The sequence below is a fragment of the Pteropus medius genome, unplaced genomic scaffold (assembly GCF_902729225.1).
Source record: "Pteropus medius unplaced genomic scaffold, Ma_sr-lr_union100, whole genome shotgun sequence".
NCBI classification, from domain to species: domain Eukaryota; kingdom Metazoa; phylum Chordata; class Mammalia; order Chiroptera; family Pteropodidae; genus Pteropus; species Pteropus medius.
Window position 1 is genome coordinate 13400178 of NW_024349800.1, and position 12348 is coordinate 13412525.

Below are 12348 nucleotides of genomic sequence, written 5' to 3' on the forward strand. Positions count from 1 at the left end.
AAGCTAAGAAGAAACAAGAGAGGATCCTTCCCTAGAGCCTCCAGGGAGAGCACGGCCACATGGGCACCTTGACTTTGGACTTTCAGCCTCCAGAACTGTGAAATTTCTGTTGTTTTAAGCCACCCAGCTGTGTATTTTGTTACAGCAGCTGTAGCAAACTAATACAAGCATCATGTCCCAGTGAGATGTTGTGGGGCAATGTTAGAAAATGAGAAGCTCTCCACATAAATCCTGAAATGTCAGCTAATGTTAAAGTTTTAAGCGCTCGTCTACAGCCATGCCACTCTGAATAAATCCAATCCCGTCTAATCTCGGAAGATAAGCAGGGTTGGGCCTGGTTAGTACTTAGATGGGAGACCACCTAGGAAGACCAAGTGCTGTTGGCATAAAAAACAAAAAAAATAAGGGATTATAAGATGACAAGGTCCTTGCAATCTGTGAGGTCAACCAAGGGTTGCCTCGCCTAAAAAAAAGTTTAAGTGCTCTGAGCTTGCGGGGATAGCGTGGGTCTATTAAAGATTCTGCTTTTATTGCTATTTCCCCCCACCCCCACCCCCAGCTCCACCCCTCCAGCAGAGGCATAGCTTAAGAAATTGGGTAGAATCAGGAAGGTTTAGTATAGAAATACTTGTGTAATTTAAGTTTAGTATTCAACAGAGGAGACATGTGTGTATTTGTATTTAGAGGGGAAAAAAACAATTAGGGAGGTTTTGAAGAGGCTCTGTTGAGAAAAGCTATTTGAAGCAGTGAATTTGGGGAAACATAGAGCCAACATTTTCTGGTAAACTTTTAGGTCCTCTCACTACAGAAAAGTGCCATTGAATAAGCTCCTTCACAGTCCTTTCAGCTACATTTTTCTGAACCGAGTCAAGTAAAGCACGATGGACTTGAGAGTTAATAGACTAGAGTTTGCATCTGTCCCAACTTTGCCTAACTTATTAGCTGTCAGCCTTGGAAAAGTTGCTTAACATCTTTGCTTCATTTGCTTACCTGGGAATAATGGATAATATATCCCTTAGAAGATTAGTGTTAGAAAAAGTGATGTGATTTGTTTGGAAAATGTTGAAAGCATGGGCAATTAGTAGGTTCTTGATAACAAATAAATATTAATACCATTTAAGTGAAACAGTAATAAAACTGAAAGTTTCTCTATGTTAAAGGACATTTGCTTTCTATCCCAGAGATGGCACATAGGATGTATATGTTACCACTCTCCCTTTCCTCTGACTGGCAGACCTTGTTAGTTGATCAGAGCATTCTATGTCAATAACACCAGAAGCCACCTCAGAATTTTTTCAATACAGTTCTGTAGAAACTACAAACAATTAGAGTTGGCACATAATTTAATCACATTTTATATTCTGTGTTTAGGTCTCTACAACAGAGGCATGGCATTCTTCCTGGCATTTTGCTATTGGAATTGATAGATCTGGACTTATAGTTTGAAAATTAAATTGTCAGTCTCCTATGTACATGCCTACTGGCCAGTAAGTCCTTTATCCTATAAAAAAAAGACCATGTTGTCAGATTTGCCTTTAATAAGTTTTTTTAAATGTTATGTTTTAAAAGTACCAGTGACTTTGAAATTGGAATAAGACGTAGCCTAAAGTTAGACTTTTATATTTCTTCCGAACCTCAGGGAACATATATGCATCATTTGTAAAGACTTAATTCTAAACCTTGGTTAAAGTTATTGACCAAGTTTTCCTCTCATTTTTAATATGTGTAACATTTAATGAAATCAAATAGATGCATGGGACTGAAGGGAGACATTTATATTCTCTAAACCCCTCGATAAAAGATCTACTTACAAAGCCAGTTGCAATTTCTTCCTTTTCAAATTTTTATGTCTGTTATAAAAGAATTTTATTTGTACTGTGTATGAAGAAAATATATGCTACATTGGAGTGTGGCGATAGGATCATGTTTCTATGGTATCATTTTTTTCCAAATATTTCAGTATTTTAAGATGTTATCTTTTTAGTTTTCACAGCATGCTGAGAAGGAAGGGCATGTTTTTCTCACCTAACAGCTAAAATTGAGGTAAGCAGTTACTCACTCTCTTGCATAAGTCACTGACTGAGTTGGGGATGTGATACCTAACAGTATTCCTCTGTTCACTAGTCTAGTGTGACCCCACAGGATTTCTGGTCAATCCATGAATCTCTCTCTCTCTCTCTCTTTTTTTTTCTTAATGAATACACAGTTGATTCTTGCTTATCTGCTCTGAGGGAAAAAGGAAGAACAGGACATAATCTCAAATTGTAGATGATATAAAAATAATTTGGATTTGGCGATAGAATATGTTTTTCTACTTGCATTGGAACCTGGGTGTGTCTGGTGTTTTGGAAATTTATAGCATTCCAATCCAAGAGAAGAAACTATGCAAAGAGAACCAGGGGTAAGGACAGTCGCTGGGGCACCTAGTTTGTCTCTCTTGATTCCCAGCCCGCCTGCTCTATTATTGCTCTGCTGAGGTCAGACAGCCTCATTTCTCAGATTGATGCATCAAACGGTCCAGGTAGATCTGTCTTTTCTTTCTCTCCAAATATTACGAGACTTTTATCTCATCTTTTTCCTGGGTATGAGAGAAACCGGTATCTCGGATTAGAAATTGTTAATCATTTCTTAAAGATTCCTTTTTTATTTTAATGCAAAAACACTGATGATGTACTAAAGAAATTTAAAGTAAGATTTTTGTGACTACGTAATAATAAGAAGAATGTAGAAAAGAAATTGAAAGCAGTATGAGTGCCAGATAATGATAAGTGAATGAGACAACTTAGGAAACTGAAAGTATCTTTTTACTCTAAATTTTGTGACTAATGAGAATCAATACTTATACAACATTTAATTGTGTATTCATTCAAAAAAAAAACAAACATAACTTAATATCTACTCTATGCCAGGGATGACGAGTGACTGAATTAATAATAAGAAGGAATTTGCACATAAATAAATATGAAAAGTTGAAAGTTAAAGCAGATTGATGGTATTTTTGTTATATTCTTTTTTGATTCATTTTTATCCATAAATTTATTTATGTATTGAATTCTTAATTGATACGTAATATTAATTAAAATAAATAATATTTATCTTTAATTAATTAACTAATCCATAAATATATATTTAATTACCAAAAAAATTCAGTACCTACTATATGTCAGACACATTGCTGGTGTTAATAACTTTTCTCTCAATACATTCTCTTATTAACTAAGAGAAGTCTAAAATACATTGTTTAAAATTATATTTAATTTGGTTTATATGTTTAACAAAGTTATAGATGCACAAAACTAAAAGAGGCAAAAAGCGTTACAAGATTTGTCTGAAAATCATCATTCCTCTTTCGTCCCCTCACTCTCCACCCCCCGCCCCTACATCCTCCACCTCTAGTTCTTTTCGTTTTCCTGTCATCTAGGGAACAACTCTTAACTCTGCTAGCTAATTTGTGGGGCGTAATATTTACCTACTTGTCTCCAAATGACATGTTTATATTCTCATCTCTTAATTAAAAAAAGAAAATTAGGAATCATCTATTGATTTTCAACTGTGAAAGGTGAGGATTTAGCTCTTTGGACATATTTTCCACCCCTTGCTATTTTCCCATCTTTCTCTTTTTTAAATAAAGTTATTTTGTTATTTTGGTCAGATGAAAATTCAGTCTTTGCATAAGACAATTCTATAATACATAATGTATTGTTCATAATACAATACAGTGCATACAGATTATACGGAATGAGCCATGTAGTATATTATTGGTACTTTTCTTTTTCTACGTAAATTTTGTTTCCTTCAATCTTTTGGGATTCCTTTGTTTTCTATGGATACCAGGTTTTACTTTTACTAGTTTTGTTTCCTCCTTTTGACAGAATATTTCCTTCACTTACCTTCTGTATGTCAATACAAGGCAGATAAATAGTCTGACACTTTGCATGTATGAATATGTCATCCCATATATAGTTAATGGTTTTCTTGTGAATAGATTTTTAGATTGTGACTCATTTTTCTGCAGAGTTTTGAATACATTGCTGTATTGTTTTTCCCAATGTTTTTGCTAAGAAGTTCAATGTCATTCTGATCCTTGGTCCTTGATGTGAAATCTGTTTTTTTTTTCCTCTGGATAATTTGTAAGATCATCTTTTTTCTGGCCCCTGTGTTCTATAATTTCACCATGATGTATCTTGATGTACAGCTGTTTTTGTCCACTGGACTAGGTGCTCAGAGGACCATTTAATCAGGAAACTCATTCTTTTTAGTTCTGGATCATTTTCTTAAATTATTTTATTTCATCCACTTTCTCTGTTCTTTCATTCTGGAACTTTTATTATTTGGATAATGAACTTACTTACTGAATGAATTCTCTAATTTGGATCTAATCTCCCAAATTTCCATCACTGTCTTTTCGCTTTATTTTTCAGGAATATTTTCTCGACATGATCTTTCGATATTCTGTTGAGTTTTTTTTATTTTTACTGTTTAATTTTTTTTAAATTTCCAAACCTTTTTTCTTTATTTTCTGAATTGTTGTTGTTAATTTGCCTCTGCGAGGATGTTAATAGTATTTTCTGGTAAAGTTTTTTCTCATTGCGGTCTCTGTTTCTTTTGCATTGTTTCTTTCCGCACGCTGTCTTTTACATTAGCTGCTTTCTCAACGCTCTGGGGATCCTTGGTTGTCTGGTCATATTTAGGAGTAGGGCCCTAAAACCATTTAGAGTCTCTTGGCACAAAGGTGGGCCTTGCCAGCTGTCTGTTTCACTGGACATTTTATTGGAGAAGCCATAGTGTTAGCATGTTCAATTTTTTTTTTTTTTTTTTTTAATCTAAGCCTGGCTACATTCTCCTAGAGAAAGCACTTCTGATTTCTTTCCTGAGGACCATAATTCTGGCTGTCAGTACTTTGGGGGCTGGTGGCAGAAAAAGACTCAAGTCCCAACATTCGGTTTGCATACTTTCACTTAATCCCTTTATTTTGTGAATGGTCCCAATGCCCTTGACGTACCTTGGTGTCCTCTGATCCACAGATCTTCTCTTTACTCTCTCCGGAGAGCTTTCAGCTTCCTCCTGGAGTAGGGTAGGAATATGGGAATTTTAATTGCTTCTTAAGCACCCTTCCAGCCAGTCCTCTTGGTTTTTAGCCCTACTTTCATCCCCAGTTTTAGATTATTCAATGCTTTCCAAATTCTGTGGTATAATGTGATTAACTCCTGGCTTTCTCCACTGTTTGTTTTTCAAAATCTGCTAAGTTTACCACTAATTTTTATGTTTTTCAGTTTCTAAAATTTAGTAGCTGTCATCAAATCTCCCATCTTTCTTGTCCGTTGGAGTTTATGCCTTGACAAATCTCTTTACTGTTATTTTGGTGGAGTTTGCAAGATAGTGGAGGTTTACTTCTATTTCTAAACTGATATTTAAAATCAGTAAGAGCTCTTATTAAATATCCATCTGCATCATGTGGTCCTTCCCTCAGGATTCTATAATGAAAATTTTATCTAGAGAGTCTCAAAGGAACGTATGCTTACCCTAGTATAGTAATGCTGAAAGAGGATGTGGCAGTGAAGTTATTGACTAAGGTTATCCATATTTAGAGTACTGTATTCAAACTAGTACCTGCAGGCTAAGTCGAGGAGGTATTATCCGGCCTATATAGCATTTAAATTTCTTTTTAAAGAGTCTTATTTTATAAATAGATTTTTATAATTATTTATTTTATAAATTCACATTTCCAGTCTCAAAAAAGAACAAATTTTTACTGGACATTTATTGGTGCCATCATCTGGCATATATATTATATCAAAGAATCCCCACAAATTATGCAAAATCAGTGTCAGTGTTACTTCTTTTTTGAGACTTAAGGAATGTGAGAATTAAATAATTTATCCAAGGTCACAGGATAATGAGTGAAAGAGTCAGAATTTGAACGCTGATCTGTGTGATTCCAAAGTCCATGATCATTACCAGCATTCTGAATTTGTACAGCCTCGCTTTCACCCTGAATTGTAAAAGACTCTCAATTACACTAATAGAAGCCCACTTCAGCCATAAACAAAAGGAAATATACTGAACAAATGTAACCAAATTGAAAAGACAAGAGTCTCACTGACCAAGCAACGACTAGGACTAGAGACTGAATGATGTCAGGGCTCTCTATTTTTCTGCTTTGTCTCTACTTCCTTTTGAAGCTCTCTCCACAGAGAAGGGGGTGGGGGAGAAAATGACCTATCTATAGGCAATTTTTGATTTAGTGACTTGAGAAACAAGAGATTCTTCTTTGGCATCCGCAGCAAAGAAATCCTGGGAACTTTCACAATAGTCCTCTTTGGTTCATGTGACCACTCCTGGACAAATTGCTGTGTGTAGGAAGAGGTAAGACTCCAAACTGAGTTCCATAAAACCCCTTTGTAAAGTTGGGAGTGTCCATTAATGTAAGGAGAAGGGGGAAAGAGTGATGGATAGACAGACGTAATAACTACTATGCCTCCATACATGTTGATTTTTAAACATAGGATTCAGTTTTATAATAAATTTATTACTTTTATCAGAAAAAAGGAAAAATCTTCAAAACAAAAATAGTTCTCAGGATAATGTTCTTGTCTGCAGTTCTTGGAGGGTACCTCATTGCTGCCCCCAGGTACTACTTTAGAGCCTTTACAAGGGCTTATGGTCTGGGTTAACTAGGTCACATATAGACACCAGCTACATAACTTTCACTTGAATAAGGAGCAGACTTGAGTTGGATATTTTCAAGTAGGCCAAGTTTTACACAAAGAAAAGAATAAATGGATTTAGTGAATTGATGAATGAAGAGGGAACTATTATTTAGGAACTATTACCAGGGGTAATCTCAGTCTTTTTGATGTGTGGCAGGAAGATTCCCAGTGGCTATACAACTGATAGTGCTGTCGAAAATACGAGAGAAGCCTGTGAATTGAAACAAAATTCCAGGGACGTCTGAGCTACCTAAAAGAGACTTAAAAAAGAGAAGAAATGAAAATTCTCTCAACTAGCGAATTTAAGTGCTTCCCACTCTCTTCTACTACTTTATAGAATGAGGACCCATGAAGAAGATGAAAGGAAATAAAGAAGCTGCATTTTATCTGCTTATGTAAATGGGTTAAGTTGCAATACTGCCACTATCTGATCAAATTTACTTTTAGAACGATAATTCAGGCTACAGTTTCAGAATGTAATGGGGGAGTAGTGGGATGAATGACTGGGAGACTGTTTAGGAGTCTTGTGATAAAGGGCTGATGGTGGCCTGGATCAGGGGGAAAAAATAGCAGAAAGTTGGAGAAAAGTAGGTAATTTGAGAAATAATAGAGGGATATTAGTACTTGGTGACTGACTGAAGATGAGGGCAAGGGAAGGGAAGAGTGAAGAATTGGTACCATCTTCCATCTAAGTTTCTGGTTTGGGCAACTGGATTGATGAACATACCATTTACTGAGATAAAGAACCAGAAGGAAGAACAGGTTTGGGTGGGGGAAGATTCTGAGCTCAGTTTTAGACATGTTGAGATTGGAAGTTTATAGTTATATTTACATATATACCCCAGAGCTATCTCAAATTAGTCAATAAACAAATCCTGTTGATTTATTCTTTGATTTTTTTTTTCCATATCTGTTGTTTATTTTTTATTTTTTCTTCTACCACCATTATTTAGATTCCTATCACTTCACTTCTGGAAAGTTAAATAATATTCTATCTTATACTTCTCTTAATATTCATTCTGTACTAGGCTGAAGTATTAATCTACTCAAAAGCTGGTTTGCTGTGTCATCCTCCTCTTCACATTTCCGTGCTCTCACATTTTTGATTGCTTACAAATTGTTTGCTAACGTTCTAAAACTTAGCCCACTCTTCTCTGAGTTTGCCTCAGTTTGGTCTAAAACTTCAAATACAGTACACTCCTTCCTGTCTCTGCGACTGCGCTCATGTCATTGTCCTTGCATGGCCTGAACTTGTTTCTCCTTTACCCACCCAACATTTTAAACTTAGCCCTCAAGGCCCACATCTTCCTTGGAGACCATCAGTTCATTCCACTCCAGTTCTATCTGAGTCTTTCCTTCTCAGAAGGTCTACAAGTTGCTGTCTGTGCCACTCCCATTGGCACTGATTCCTTACATTGCATTGTTTTGCAATTTCATGTTCATTTAATCTCTCTGTACAAGATTGAGAACAGAGATCAGGTATCATACTATTTTTATATTCTCCAGAGCACCTAGCATAGTTTTTTTGCACAAAATAGGTACTCAGCAAGCATTTGTCAAACTTGAAATATTAAGGCACATTTTTTTCTTTCCCACTAGTCTTATTTCTGCCTGAGTAAATGAGGTCGATTTGTAAAAGCAGTTGAGATTAAGCAGGTAGAGTGGAAGAATAGAGAGGAGACAGAGGAGATTTTAATGAAATTTTATATGATATTAAAAAATCATTATTAACTATTAAATGTTTCTTAAGCTATTAAAATATTCTAATTTCCCCTCATCCTTATAGCAATTCGATGTATATTTAAGTAATAAAAGGCACACAGGTGCTAATAAGTAGAATAATTATTTTTAAAATATTTGACAACAAAAAGTTGTTTTGATCAAAAAGTTCTTGTGATTTTTTTTTCAAGTAAGTTTATACCAAAACTCATTAAGTTTTAGTGTAGATAACTTATTTTGACTCCAAGTTGACCTTGGGTGGAAAAAAACCTCATTTCTTTGGGAAAAATCAATGATAAATAAACTACTTACATCAAGTTTGTTGGCAAAGGTAGTGATAAATTTGGTTATAAATCTAAACCTTCAATAAATATCAAAGTTTGGAGTTAGAAATTACTAAAATATGCACTAATAAAAAAATAATAAGGAAAAAACACTCAAACTATGATTTAATGTAAACATTTTCCATGAAAGAAACTCTGCTGTTTTTATTACAGAATTAGAGAAGTCAACTTAAAGCATAAGTCAACAGAAACTGTTCTAGGTAAATGAATTTAATCTTCATGGTCACTGATACAATATAATCTTGTTTCTCTCAGGATTTTCTTCTTTAAGTAACTAAGTGACTCATAAGCTCAGAAAATATTTTCTGGTACAGGTAAGTCTGAGCTTAGCATGAAATATTCTGAATATTTCTTCTCCTCTTGAGATGAGTATTTCAAAAATAGCAGCTCCTTCCTGGAAGGTGTAATTGGCTTTTGGTTAGGAATGTCTAAAAATGATTGTCCTTTTGTGGAATGTATTTTAGGACAAACTAGAATATACTTTTTCCTTTCTCCATCCATCAAAATCTTCCCAATATTTTATACAACTTTGCTTTATTTTTAGGCAGAATTAATCACTCATTCCACCTTTTTGGGGGGAGGGGTAACATCGCTAATAATATTTATTTTGATTTACCAAGTCCCATAGTTAGCATGTATATTTGATCTTACTCAATGAAAATACAAGTTTTTCAACTTCATATCTCTCTTTGTATCTAAACATAGTGCTTGACATGTGGTAAGTGATCAGTAAGTAAATATGTTTTATTTTTAAATTTTAAAAACTTTTATTGAAATAATACATAGTTATGGTTAAAAAATAGAGTGCTATTAAAGATTTATAATAACAAAATAATAGCCCCTTTCCCCACCTTTCTCTATCACTAATCTTCCTTGATAGAGGGAACCACATCTAATTTTTAACCGTGTCTGAGTTTAAAAATTTTAAATTCTTCTGATATTGTCTTCACTTCACTAAATAATATATTTAGTTCCCTATTTCTTTTTAATTTATGATATTTTCTATTGATTTCCTGTTATAGTAAATGGCTATTATGGGAGATGAAAATTTTTAAAACTTACATCTTTATCTAACTTTATCTCATGCTTAAGTTGTTTTTTTTTCCTCAAAGTTTGTGTCTAGTCCCTGGAATAAAGGGAATATTCTCGAATGCATTTTAAGAACCTTCTGTCCTCTTGCTGCAATCTGGGTGGTTGTTCCCTCACATGGCTGTTACACAGCTGGCATTTGGGGACTTATCTCTTTTGTTCTACTTAGATGAATTTCCTTTTTTCTAAATCACATAACTTCTTTTTTTTTTTTATCCACATTTTGTGGGAATGCATCTTTAGGAATCTTCCTAATAAAGAACATATGGGAGGGAAATTTTCTTAGTTCTCCTTGATTTTTATTTGATTTGTAGTTTGGTTGGATACATGATTCTGTATTGAAAATCATTTTCCCTCCGAGCATTGAAAGCTGTCGTCTGGTGTTCAGTGCTGCTGATGAGCCATCCTACAACTGGATGATTCTCATTCCTTCATAGATGAGAATTTGTAATAATTTAGAATCTTCCTGTTATCCTTGGGGTTTGGAAATTTCCCAATGACATATTTAGATGAGGGCTTTTTTTTTTTTCCCATTCTTCAGCTCTGGGATATTCTCTTGATTATTTGCTTAATGATTTTATATCTATACATCTATATCTTTATTGAGATGTAATTCACATACCATACAATTCACTCACTTAAAGTGTACAATTCAATGGCTTTTAGTATATTCACGAAGTTTTGCAGCTATCAAAATTATGGGTTTTAAGAATATTTACATCATCCCCAAAGGAAACCCTGTACCCATTAGCATTCACTCCCTAGTCCTCCTCTCCCCAGTTCCTGGCACACACTAATCTGTTTTGTCTCTATGGATTTGTCTATTCTGGATATTTTATGTAAATGGAATCATATGATATATGGCCTTTTGTGTCTGGCTTCTTTCACCTAAAATAATATTTTCAAGGTTTATCTATGTAGCATGTATCAGTACTTCATTTCTATTTCTGGTCAAATAATATTCTATTGTATAGCCATATTACATTTTTTTAATCCATTTATCACATGATGAACATTGCGGTTGTTCTTACTATTTTTTTTTAAACTTCTGAACTTTCTCTTTATTTTTATTTTATTTTATTTTAAATTATTTTTTTAAGTTTATTGGGGTAACTGGTTAATACAATTATATAATTTCAGGTGTACATTATAATTTGACATCTATATATTTTATTGTGTGATTACCACCCAGAATCCAGTTTCCTTCAGCCTACCATATATTTGATCTCCTTTACCCACTTCACCCTCCCCCCAAATCCCTATATTTGATCCTCTTTACCCCATCTACCTCCCCGCTCCTCCCCTACTCCCACCCTCTGGTAACCACTAGTCCATTGTACATGTCCATGAGTCTCTATTTGTCCTGCTCATTTGTTCCTCTTAGGTTTATATCCCACATATAAGTGATATGTGATTTTCAACCTTTTCTGTCTAGCTTATTTCACTTAGCTTTATTATCTTGAGGTCCATCCAAGTTGTCACAAATGACAGTATTTCATCTTCTATGGCTGAATAATATTCCATTTGTATAGGTACCACAGCTTCTTTAGCCAATCATCTATCGTAGGACACTTGGGTTACTTCCATGTCCTGGCCACTGTGAATAGTGCTGCTATGAACATCAGTGTGCAAATGTCTTTTTGGATATGGGTTTTCAAGTCTTTGAAGTAAATACCCAGTAGAGGGATTGCTGGATCATATGGTAGATCAATTCTTAATTTTCTGAGGAACCTCCATATTGTTTTCCATAGTGGCTGTACCAATTTGCAGCCCCACCAGCAGTGTATGAGGGTTTCTTTTTCTCCTGATCCTCTCCAACGTTTGTTATTACTTGTTCTGTTGATTATAGCTATTCTAACAGGTGTGAGATGATATCTCATTGTGGTTTTTGCATTTCCCTAATAGCTAGTGATGTTGAGCATCTTTTCCTATATTTGTTGGCCATTTGTATGTCCTCTAGGGAGAAGCGTCTGTTCAGGTCCTCTGCCCATTTCTTGACTGGATCATTTGTTTTTTTGTTGTTATTGAGTCGTATGAGTTCTTTGTATATTTTGGATATTAGGCCCTTATCGGAGGCATTGCTTGCAAATATATTTTCCCATTCTGATGGTTTTGTCTTTACCTTGTTGACGATTTCTTTTGCTGAGCAAAAGCTTTTTAGTTTGATGTAGTCCCATTCATTAATTTTTGCTTTTACTTCCCTTGCCTTTGAGGTCAAATTCACAAAATCCTCTTTAAGTCCAAGGTCTTTGAGTTCCATTCCTATGTTTTCTTCTATACATTTTATTGATTCTGGTCTTATATTCAGGTCTTTAATCCATTTTGTGTTAATTTTGGTGTGTGGTGATAGACAACAGTCTTGTTTCTTTCTTTTGCAGGTGACCTTCCAATTTTCCCAGCATCATTTATTGAAGAGGCTTTCTTTTCTCCACTGAATGTGTTTTTGGCTTTTTTGTCAAAAATTATTTGCCTATATAAATATGGGT

At 34.6% G+C, this 12348-nt stretch overlaps 1 pseudogene; it reads left to right on the top strand.

Moving 5' to 3' along the window:
• The first annotated feature begins 267 nt into the window (after positions 1–267).
• LOC120622433 (uncharacterized) lies at positions 268–386 on the top strand (annotated as a pseudogene).
• The last annotated feature ends 11962 nt before the right edge of the window (positions 387–12348 follow it).